Below are 12,473 nucleotides of genomic sequence, written 5' to 3' on the forward strand. Positions count from 1 at the left end.
ATACAGACTTGCGAAGACAATTATCAAGATTCTAGTCAGCAGGGAAAGTTGCGTAATGGCAAAAGATTTCTCAAATACCGGATTTTTTTTAATAAAAAGTACAGGGTGGCCCGTAAGTCCCTAAACACCAAATATAATTCCTTTGTACTCTCTCCAACACCCACACTGGAGGACTCGAGGAGTGATAACCTTGGTGGGGATCATACCACCTACGCGTGCATACAGGTGATAATAGAAAAATTAGAATATCGTGCAAAAGTTCATTTATTTCAGTAATGCAACGTAAAAGGGGAAACTAATATATGAGATAGACGCATTACATGCAAAGCAAGATAGCTCAAGCCGTGATTTGTCATAAGTGTGATGATTATGGCTTACAGCTCATGAAAACCCCAAATCCACAATCTCAGTAAATTAGAATATTACATGCAATCAATAAAACAAGGAGTGTACATAGAACAATATGTATAAGCATGCATATGGACTCAGTACTTGGTTTGGGCCCCTTTTGCAGAAATTACTGCCTCAATGCACGGTGGCATGGAAGCTATCAGCCTTTTAGGAGTGCTGTTTATGGTGTTGCATGTATTTGGGCATCATGCATGTGTGGGGGTATGCTGCGTGTCGTATTGTTTGTATGCTTGTGGTGTTTCATGTTTCTAGGGACACAGGATGGGCAGTTGAGTGTGTGTGTCTCTGGGGACTATAGGGACTGTGTGAGGAGAAAATAAGGGCTGTATTGTAGATCGATAAGAACAATGTGGGAGAAAGAGGTTGCATTGTAGGAGAGATAAGGTCAGTAGTGCAGTGGGATAAAAGGGCTGCAGTGTTTGTGGGGCAAAAGGGCTGCATTGTGTGTGAGGATAAAATAAGGACTTTAGTGTGGGACGGTATCATAGAGGGTATTTGGGCTGTAGTTTAAATGGCGATAGGAGTTGTAGTTTAAGGGGCATACCAGTCTCCCCTTGTAGGTGGTAACATTCATCTGTATAAATTCACAAGCTAACAATTATATATAAAGTAACATGTATCAGCCTGCATTTAAGCATGCCATTTCTGGTATGTATAGCAGGTTTACTGAATAAGGACCTGACAATTTTTGTAACAACTTTGATGCCTGCATTTGGGGACATAGGTGGGGTGACACATCACAACGTAATAGAAGTTATAGTTCACATCATTCGCCTTGGTCCATCCCCGGCCACTGAATGTCAGTATGTTGGCATTCCAATGCAATGTCAGTGTTCATTCGTGTGAGCAATGTTGGTGTGTTTGTTTAGTGTCAGCATGTGTGTTTATATGTGTACAGTTTCAGCATTTGTGATTGTTTCTGTGTGTACAATGTCATTATGTGTGTTAGAGTTTCTGTTTGTATGTAGTATTAGCAGAGCTCGACAAATCCCAGGTGCCAGGTTTTGTGAGCCACGAGCTATAATCCCGCTGCTCTGCTCCTTCGCACGCCCTCCAGTGATGCCGGGAGCCGGAATATCACGTAATTCGGGCCCTGCATCACTAAACAGCGCTCTAGGAGCATAGCAGGGAGATGACAGCAGTCCCACTGGACCCCAGGGAAAACTTATCCACTCCAGCTCAAAGGTAAGAAGGATGGGTGAATTTAAAATAAAAAAAAGTAATGATTTGTGAGTGTTGCAGTGTGTGTGTCAAATGATTGAGAGTATATGTGTTGAGTCAGTGAGTGTCTGTGTGTGTGTGTGTCAGTGAGTGTGTATGTGTGTGTCAGTGAGTGTGTATTTGTGTCTGTCAGTGTGTGTGTGTTTGTGTGTCAGTGAGTGTGTGTGTCTGCCAGTGAGAGTGTGTATGTGTATCTGTCAGTGAGAGTGTGTATCAAATCAGTGTATGTGTGTCAATGAGTGTGTATGTTTGGTTAACCTGACCCCCTCCAATCACATGGGAAAGGTTTTTTTACTCACTCTTTTTCCCACGCCGTGCTGTGACATAGTAGATGGCCCCACCACCATGGCCTAGATCATCAATTTTGGTGATCTCAGACAACCCAATGCTTCCCCGTAAAAAAAACATTGGGGGACTATTGCGCATGCGTGTCAAAACGTCATGCCACGCAATCAACTTCTCCTCATAGAGATGCATTGAATTAATGCATCCGTATGGGGAGCATTTACGTAAGTGCTGCACACTGTGCAGCATTGACCCAGGAAGCACTTCTAGAGGCAGTCTGTGTGACTGTTGCTAGAGATGTTAACAGACAGTAATGTAAACAGGACCTTTAGTCTAAAAAGTAATTGTTTACATTGACAAGCATGCAGGAACAGTAAATAGATTTCGGAACAACTACATTAAGCTGTCGTTGTTCTGGTGACCCTAGTGTCCATTTAAGAATTGTATTTTTGACATTGACAAATCTGGCTCCTACCTTTTTTTAGCTGACTCCTAGATTTCAAGCACATTTGTCAAGCCGTGGTATTAGTATGTATGCTTGTAATTGTTTCCTTGTGTGAGTGCAATGTCAGTATATATCCTTGCCAATATTTCTTTGTGTTTGCAAAGTCTGTGTAATTGTCAGTCTTTCTATGTGTGTAATGTCATTATATGTGTTTAGGATTGCTTATGTGTATGTGCGATGTCAGTGTGCTTGTTACCAGTTATCTTCTAACTGGACTGGAACAGCAAGTGCAAGCATATAGTTGCAACAATCTCGCTTATTTTTTCTCTTTACGCCTTAATATTTTTCTGTACTGTGGAATATTCAAGCATGCATCAGAGAAGTGAGATGAGTGTACACCAGCAGAGCAAGCACCTTTTGCTAAGGATAGCATGATCTATGAGCAGGGACATGTTAGATGTCACTGTGTTCCAAATGAAAGCCTCCCAACTCTTCCAAATCCGACAGGACAGTACTGGCATGGCCTTTCATCTTCTCCCGTTGGATTGTCTGAGCTACATTTGCTTTTTTTTGGTTAAAGTAGATCACTTCCTTTTCCCTGCATTTCTATTTTTTAAAGGGACACTATAGTCACCTGAACAACTTTAGCTTAATTAAGCAGTTTTGGTGTATAGAACATGCCCCTGTAGCCTCACTGCTCAATCCTCTGCCATTTAGGAGTTAATTCACTTTGTTTATGAACCCTAGTCACACCTCCCTGCATGTGACTTGCACAGCCTTCCATAAACACTTTCTGTAAAGAGAGCCCTATTTAGGCTTTCTTTATTGCAAGTTCTGTTTAATTAAGATTTCCTTATCCCCTGCTATGTTAATAGTTTGCTAGACGCTGCAAGAGCCTCCTGTATGTGATTAAAGTTAAATTTAGAGATTGAGATACAATTATTTAAGGTAAATTACATCTGTTTGAAAGTGAAACCAGTTTATTTTTTTCATGCAGGCTCTGTCAATCATAGCCAGGGGAGGTGTGGCTAGGGCTGCATAAACAGAAACAAAGTGATTTAACTCCTAAATGACAGTGAATTGAGCAGTGAAATTGCAGGGGAATGATCTATATACTAAAACTGCTTTATTTAGCAAAAGTAATTTAGGTGACTATAGTGTTCCTTTAAATATTGTCTGTAGAGCACAAAATGTAAGTTTCTCCAGCCATGTCCATTTAATCCAACTTGTATTGTATGATAATTTTTAGGCACTAGTTTATTTATTTGCGTTAATTGAAATTAAAATCTTTTAGCAACTTTAGTAGGAATTATGTGCAAATGGTGAAATCCGGAGAACTGCGTAAGTAGTTATTAGTGATGTCGCAAACACGAAATTTTCGGATCGCGAACGGCGAATGCGAACTTCCGCAAACGTTCACGAAACGGCGAACCAGGCGAACCGCCATAGACTTCAATGGGCAGGCGAATTTTAAAACCCACAGGAACTCTTTCTGGCTACAATAGTGATGGAAAAGTTGTTTCAAGGGGACTAACACCTGGACTGTGGCATGCCGGAGGGGGATCCATGGCAAAACTCCCATGGAAAATTACTCAGTTGATGCAGAGTCTGGTTTTAATCCATAAAGGGCATAAATCACCTAACTTTCCTAAATCACAATGGATAGGGATTGACACCTGACATATGACATATTGACACCTTGACATATGGATTGACACCTGTCCTCAGATACCCTGATACACACTGACACGGAGCAGAATAGGGACTGTTCCCCCTACATAGGGTCACTTGGCAGATATAGATTGACACCTATCCTAAGGATCCCTGATACACACTGACACAGAGCAGAATAGGGACTGTTCCCCCTACATAGGGTCACTTGGCAGATATGGATTGACACCTGTCCTCAGGGACCCTGATACACACTGACACAGAGCAGAAAAGGCACTGTTCCCCCTACATAGGGTCACTTGGCAGATATGGATTGACACCTGTCCTTAGGGACCCTGATACACACTGACACAGAGGAGAATAGGGACTGTTCCCCCTACATAGGGTCACTTGGCAGATATGGATTGACACCTGTCCTCAGGGACCCTGGTACACACTGACACAGAGCAAAATAGGGACTGTTCCTCCTACATAGGGTCACTTGGCAGGTATGGATTGACACCTATCCTAAGGATCCCTGATACACACTGACACAGATCAGAATAGGGACTGTTCCCCCTACATAGGGTCACTTGTCAGATATGGATTGACACCTATCCTAAGGATCCCTGATACACACTGACACAGAGCAGAATGGGGACTGTTCCCCCTACATAGGGTCACTTGGCAGATATGTATTGACACCTATCCTAAGGATCCCTGATACACACTGACACAGAGCAGAATAGGGACTGTTCCCCCTACATAGGGTCACTTGGCAGATATGGATTGACACCTATCCTAAGGATCCCTGATACACATTGACACAGAGCAGAATAGGGACTGTTCCCCCTACATAGGGTCACCTGGCAGATATGGATTGACACCTGTCCTCAGAGACCCTGATACACACTGACACCGAGCAGAATAGGGACTGTTCCCCCTACATAGGGTCACTTGGCAGATATGGATTGACACCTGTCCTCAGGGACCCTGATGCACACTGACACAGAGCATAATAGAGACTGTTCCCCCTACATAGGGTCACTTGGCAGATATGGATTGACACCTATCCTAATGATCCCTGATACACACTGATGCAGAGCAGAATAGGGACTGTTCCCCCTACATAGGGTCACTTGGCAGATATGGATTGACACCTGTCCTCAGAGACCCTGATACACACTGACACAGAGCAGAATAGGGACTGTTCCCCCTACTACATAGGGTCACTTGGCAGATATGGATTGACACCTATCCTAATGATCCCTGATACACACTGACACACAGCAGAATAGGGACTGTTCCCCCTACATAGGGTCACTTGGCAGATATGGATTGACACCTGTCCTCAGGGACCCTGATACACACTGACACAGAGCAGACTAGGGACTGTTCCTCCTACATAGTGTCACTTGGAAGATATGGATTTACACCTGTCATCAGGGACCCTGATACACACTGACACAGAGCAGAATAGGGACTGTTCCCCCCACATAGGGTCACTTGGCAGATATGGATTGACACCTGTCCTCAGGGACCCTGATACACACTGACACAGAGCAGAATAGGGACTGTTCCTCCTACATAGGGTCACCATTTTTAGCCCAAGGCAGCTCATCTCATCAGGCCTTTTTTAGTCGAATGTATCGCCCACTGTCAGTCCCTTCGGGATCCATCCCTCATTCATCTTAATAAAGGTGAGGTAATCTAGACTTTTTTGACCTAGGCGACTTCTCTTCTCAGTGACAATACCTCCTGCTGCACTGAAGGTCCTTTCTGACAGGACACTTGAAGCGAGGCAGGCCAGAAGTTCTATCACAAATTGGGATAGCTCAGGCCACAGGTCAAGCCTGCACACCCAGTAGTCAAGGGCTTCATCGCTCCTCAGAGTGTCGATATCTGCAGTTAAGGCGAGGTAGTCTGCTACCTGTCGGTCGAGTCGTTCTCTGAAGGTGGATCCCGAAGGGCTGTGGCGATGCGTAGGACTTTAAAAGCTCCGCATGTCCTCCATCAACAACACGTCTTTAAAGCGTCCTGTCCTTGCCGGCCTGGTCGTGGGAGGAGGAGGATGACTTTCACCTCTTCCCCTGTTAGATTCCTGTTGTGCTGTGACATCACCCTTATACGCTGTGTAAAGCATGCTTTTTAATTTATTTTGCAACTGCTGCATCCTTTCCGACTTGTTGTAATTTGGTAACATTTCAGCCACTTTCTGCTTATACCGGGGGTCTAGTAGCGTGGACACCCAGTACAGGTCGTTCTCCTTCAGCCTTTTTATACGAGGGTCCCTCAACAGGCACGACAGCATGAAAGACCCCATTTGCACAAGGTTGGATGCCGAGCTACTCATTTCCCGTTCCTCCTGCTCTGTGATCTCAATGAAGGTATGTTCTTCCCCCCAGCCACGTGCAACACCACGGGTACCAGATAGGTGACAACGAGCACCCTGGGATGCCTGTTGTGGTTGGTCTTCCTCCTCATCCTCAAAGCCACATTCCTCCTCTGACTCCTCTTCCTCACAATCCTCTTCCAGCGTTGCCGCAGGTCCAGCAAGCGATGCTGATAAGGCTGTTTCTGGTGGTGATGGTGACCACAACTCTTCCTCTTCCTCTTCACGCTCATCTACGGCCTGATCCAGCACTCTTCGCAGGGCACGCTCCAGGAAGAAAACAAATGGTATGATGTCGCTGATGGTGCCTTCGGTGCGACTGACTAGGTTTGTCACCTCCTCAAAAGGACGCATGAGCCTACAGGCATTGCGCATGAGCGTCCAGTAACGTGGCAAAAAAAATCCCAGCTCCCCAGAGGCTGTCCTCGCACCCCGGTCATACAAATATTCATTAACGGCTTTTTCTTTTTGGAGCAGGCGGTCGAACATTAGGAGTGTTGAATTCCAACGTGTAGGGCTGTCGCAAATCAAGCGCCTCACTGGCATGTTGTTTCGCCGCTGGATATCTGCAAAGTGCGCCATGGCCGTGTAGGAACGCCTGAAATGGCCACACACCTTCCTGGCCTGCTTCAGGACGTCCTGTAAGCCTGTGTACTTATGCACAAAGCGTTGTACAATCAGATTACACACATGTGCCATGTGTCACGATACCTTACCTGTCCTCCTCGGACCCACGCACCACAGCATCCTCCTTCACTGAGCGGCACGGCACTTCTGACGCCGGCCGCTCACTCAGAGCGGAATTTCTAAGTTCGGCGCATGCGCGCCACGGCCGTCGGCTTGAAGCCGACAAGGTCCTGACGCGGCCACGCCCCCGGACCTTTTGGGGGCGTGGTTTTAAGGCTACACACACCACACTATAAAAGGGCTGCCCTGACAGCAGTAAGACGCCCTAGTGTGGTTCTTGCTGGTTCCCCTAGTGCTATTTCTGTGACATTCGTATTCTATCCTGGTATTTGACTTTTGGCTCCTCTATTTGACTATTCTACTCTCTGGTTCCCTGTACTTTGGCTTGCTTATCGTTATTCCCGTCTTCTGTTATCCCTTGACCTCTGGCTATCCCATTTGACTACTCTAACGTGAGTCCGACCATTCTAAGGTCCGGTATACGTTCTATAGTTAGGTTACACTCTGCGAGAAGGGGTCACTGTCGTGACATTACACTAGGGCCATGGACCCTGCAGGTGTTAACCCTCTTGGACTTGGTACGGACAATAGGTTTGAGGAACTGGACCATCGTATGGACCAGATCGCCCTCGCCGTACAGACGTTAATTAACCGTACTGCTTATCTCCAGCCGGAGGAGCAGACTCCTAGTCAGAGACCCCAGGAGCATCCCATGGAAGTGCTACCTACAGGCACTTCCAATCAGGCTACAGCACCTCTCAGGTATGGGGGTGATCCTAACGGATGCAGGGGGTTCTTGAACCAGATAAGCATCTATTTTGAACTCCATCCTAGAGCTTACCCTACCGATAGGGCTAAGATTGGGTATATTATCACCCTGTTAGTAGATAGAGCTTTAACCTGGGCTAATCCCTTGTGGGAGAATGACAACCCAATAGTCTTTAATTATACTAACTTTGTTGCAGCTTTCAGGAGAACTTTTGATACCCCAGGCAGAAAAACTAACGCTGCCAAATCCTTATTACGTCTAAGACAAGGTACCCGTTCTCTAGTAGACTATGCTTTGGAGTTCCGTACTTTAGCTGCAGAAGTCAGATGGAACGAACAAGCATTTGTGGATGTGTTCCTAAATGGAGTGTCTGATAGAATCTTAGATGAAGTGGCCACAAGAGATTTACCAGACACTCTAGAGGAATTAATAACATATCTGGCTCATATTGATGAACGCCTTAGGTATAGGCAGAATACCAGAGAGAGACCTAGGAGAGTACCGGAACGTCTTGCTCTGACCTATCCCTCGTCAGAGACCCCTCCAGAACCCATGCAATTAGGGGCTACAAGATTGTCTGAGACAGAGAGACAATACCGTAGGAGGGAAGGTTTATGTTTATATTGTGGCAGGAAGGGACATACACGAGTGAATTGTCCTAGCCGACCGGAAAACTCTCGCACCTAAGTCCGCAGGGGGGACAGGCCTTGGGTGTTATGTGTATGTCCTCCTTCAATGATAAAAAAGATCTCCGGCTTCTTCTACCTATTACTCTAGAATGGGAGGGAAAGAAAGTATCCACCCTTGCTTTAATTGATTCTGGGGCTGCCGAGAATTTTGTAGATCACTTATTCGGGCAGAAAAATACTCTCCCATTCCAAAAAAGATCTGCACCCTTGGCCGTTGAGGCCATAGATGGTAGACCATTATCAATACCTCTTATTACCCAGGAAACCATTCCCCTGGTATTATCTACAGGTCTTCTTCATAGGGAGGTTATCACCTTGCAACAGATAACATCTCCTATCTTTCCTGTAATCCTTGGGTTTCCTTGGTTAGCCCAGCATAATCCGTTGATTGATTGGGAAAAGAGGGAGATTATTAAATGGGGAGAATATTGTCACAGTAAATGCATTACTCCGATTAAACCAGTGGGGTTAATCAATATACCTACTATGGAACCATTAACCACTCAAATACCCAACCAATATATTGATCTTAAAGATGTTTTTGAACCTAAAGAGGCAGAAAAATTACCTCCTCATCGTCCCTACGATTGTTCTATTGAATTGTTACCCGGCACTATGCCTCCACGAGGTACAGTTTATCCCCTGTCGATAGCCGAGAATAAAGTATTAGAGGAGTACATTGCCGAGAACTTAAAGAAGGGGTTTATCACTAAATCTTCATCGCCTGCGGGCGCTGGGTTTTTTTTGTATCTAAGAAAGAGGGGGATTTAAGACCCTGTATTGATTACAGAGGGTTAAATAAGATTACTATACGTAATGCTTATCCTATCCCCTTAGTGACTGAGCTATTTGACAGGTTGAAAGGAGCTACTGTCTTTTCTAAACTGGATTTGCGGGGAGCATATAATTTAATCAGAATAAAAGAAGGGCATGAATGGAAGACTGCTTTTAATACTCGTTATGGTCATTATGAGTATCGAGTTATGCCTTTCGGGTTATGCAACGCCCCAGCAGTCTTCCAGGACTTCATTAACGATGTGTTACGAGACTTTTTACAAATGTTTGTAATAGTATACTTGGATGATATCCTGATTTACTCTAAAAACATGAACGAACACTATGAACATGTCAGATTGGTTCTTTCAAAGTTATTAGAGAATGGTCTCTATTGTAAACTGGAGAAATGTTTGTTCCACAAGGAAGAAGTGCATTTCCTGGGATATATCATTTCTAGTACGGGTTTCAAAATGGAGCCGAAAAAGTTAGAGGCCATTCAGCAATGGCCCTTACCAGTTGGACTTAAAGCAATCCAACGCTTCTTGGGGTTTGCCAATTACTATAGGAAATTCATTAAAGGATTTTCTTCAATAACAGCCCCTATTACTGCTATGACTAAGAAGGGAAGGAATCACAGGGAATGGTGCATAGAAGCTAAGAGAGCTTTTGATTCATTAAAAGAAGCCTTTTCCTCAGCACCAGTGTTACGACATCCTGATCCTTCTCGTCCTTTTATACTGGAGGTAGATGCATCCGAGTCAGGGATAGGAGCAATACTATCTCAAAGACCTTCGGATGATCAACCATTGCATCCATGTGTGTTTTTCTCTAAGAAATTAACAGAAACTGAGAAAAGATACGATATAGGGGAGAGAGAGTTGTTGGCAATTATTTCTGCCCTTAAAGAATGGCGATACTTGCTTGAAGGGTCACCCATCCCTGTTACTATTTTTACAGATCATATAAACCTCTCTTACTTCAGTGAAGCCAAGAAAATGTCTGACAGACAAGTACGTTGGTCTTTATATCTCAATCATTTCAATTACCGGTATATTGTTACATATAGGCCAGGGTCAAAAAATATTAAGGCTGATGCCCTATCCCGTCAATATGAACCTTTTACATCCTCCAATGAAGTTATGTCCTCTTTAATCCCTAAGAATCGTATTGTCGCCACTGTCTATGCTAGAGTCTCATCGGGATTAATAGAGGAAATCTCTACATTCCAAGATCGCACTACCTTGACTGTTCCACAAGGAAAACTATATGTGCCATTAGCCTATCGGGATAGAGTACTATCCCTCATGCATGACTCCAAAATGGCAGGGCATCAAGGGATACATAAAACCACATCATTGCTGGCGGAACGGTTCTGGTGGCCTTCCTATAAGAAGGATGTTTGTGAGTTTGTCCTTGCTTGTGGTATTTGTTCCGCTACTAAATCTCCTAAGGGTCGTCCTATAGGACTCCTCATGCCCTTGCCTATTCCGGAGACTCCATGGTCGAGTATTGCCATGGATTTTGTAGTAGACCTACCCCCTTCTAAGAACTACACTGTCATATTAACGATAATTGACAGATTCTCCAAGATGTCTCATTTGGTCCCTCTTTATAAATTACCTACATCATCTGAACTGGCTTCTATATTTATAAGAGAGGTGGTCCATTTACATGGGGTACCCCATGATATTGTCTCTGATAGGGGACCTCAATTTATTTCTCGTTTCTGGAAAGCGTTTTGTGGACAGTTGGGAATCAAACTTAACCTTTCCTCTTCTTATCATCCCCAATCTAATGGTGTTACGGAAAGGATGAACCAATGCCTGGAACAATACATCCGTTGTTTCACTTCGGTTCATCAAGATAACTGGGCGGACTTGTTATCATGGGCAGAATTTGCTCACAACCATCATGTCCATGAATCCACTTTACACAGCCCCTTTTTTTTTTATCAATTATGGGTTTATCCCTACGACTTTAACAAGTTCCGTTCATTCTACAGGAGTGCCAAGTGTGGATGACACCGTTAGGAATATGAGGGAAACTTGGTTAGGGGTTAAACAAATCTTGACTCAAAAGGCTAGTGTGTACAAAGCTAATGCGGACAGGCATCGGAAACCTGCTCCCACGTTCGTGATCGGGGATAAAGTGTGGTTAAGTACCCGTAACATTAAACTTAAGGTCCCATCTATGAAATTTGCTCCCAGATTCATTGGTCCATTTCAGGTCCTCAAACGTGTCAACCCTGTTTGTTACAGTCTTACCCTCTAATATGAAAATACCGAATTCATTTCATGTCTCACTTCTCAAACCATTAATATGTAATCGGTTTACTCGTAATACCCCTCCTCCTCTTCCTGAAGTTGTGGAGGGACAAAACGAATATGAAGTGAGGTCTATTTTGGGTTCTCATTTTTCTAGGGGTAAACTTCAATACCTTTTAGACTGGAAGGGTTATGGTCCTGAGGATCGTTCGTGGGTGGACGCTTCTGATGTGCACGCCCCTCGCCTGGTTCGTTTGTTTGAAAGGAGGCGTTCTAACCGCCCTGGGGGCGGTCCTTGTGGGGGGGGTACTGTCACGATACCTTACCTGTCCTCCTCGGACCCACGCACCACAGCGTCCTCCTTCACTGAGCGGCACGGCACTTCTGACGCCGGCCGCTCACTCAGAGCGGAATTTCTAAGTTCGGCGCATGCGCGCCACGGCCGTCGGCTTGAAGCCGACAAGGTCCTGACGCGGCAACGCCCCCGGACCTTTTGGGGGCGTGGTTTTAAGGCTACACACACCACACTATAAAAGAGCTGCCCTGACAGCAGTAAGACGCCCTAGTGTGGTTCTTGCTGGTTCCCCTAGTGCTATTTCTGTGACATTCGTATTCTATCCTGGTATTTGACTTTTGGCTCCTCTATTTGACTATTCTACTCTCTGGTTCCCTGTATTTTGGCTTGCTTATCGTTATTCCCGTCTTCTGTTATCCCTTGACCTCTGGCTTTCCCATTTGACTACTCTAACGTGAGTCCGGCCATTCTAAGGTCCGGTATACGTTCTATAGTTAGGTTACACTCTGCGAGAAGGGGTCACTGTCGTGACACCATGCACGGCACATGTGTCAACTTGCCCAACTTCAATGCCGCCCACAAATTTGT

This window comes from Pelobates fuscus, chromosome 3, assembly GCF_036172605.1.
Source record: "Pelobates fuscus isolate aPelFus1 chromosome 3, aPelFus1.pri, whole genome shotgun sequence".
Taxonomy (NCBI): domain Eukaryota; kingdom Metazoa; phylum Chordata; class Amphibia; order Anura; family Pelobatidae; genus Pelobates; species Pelobates fuscus.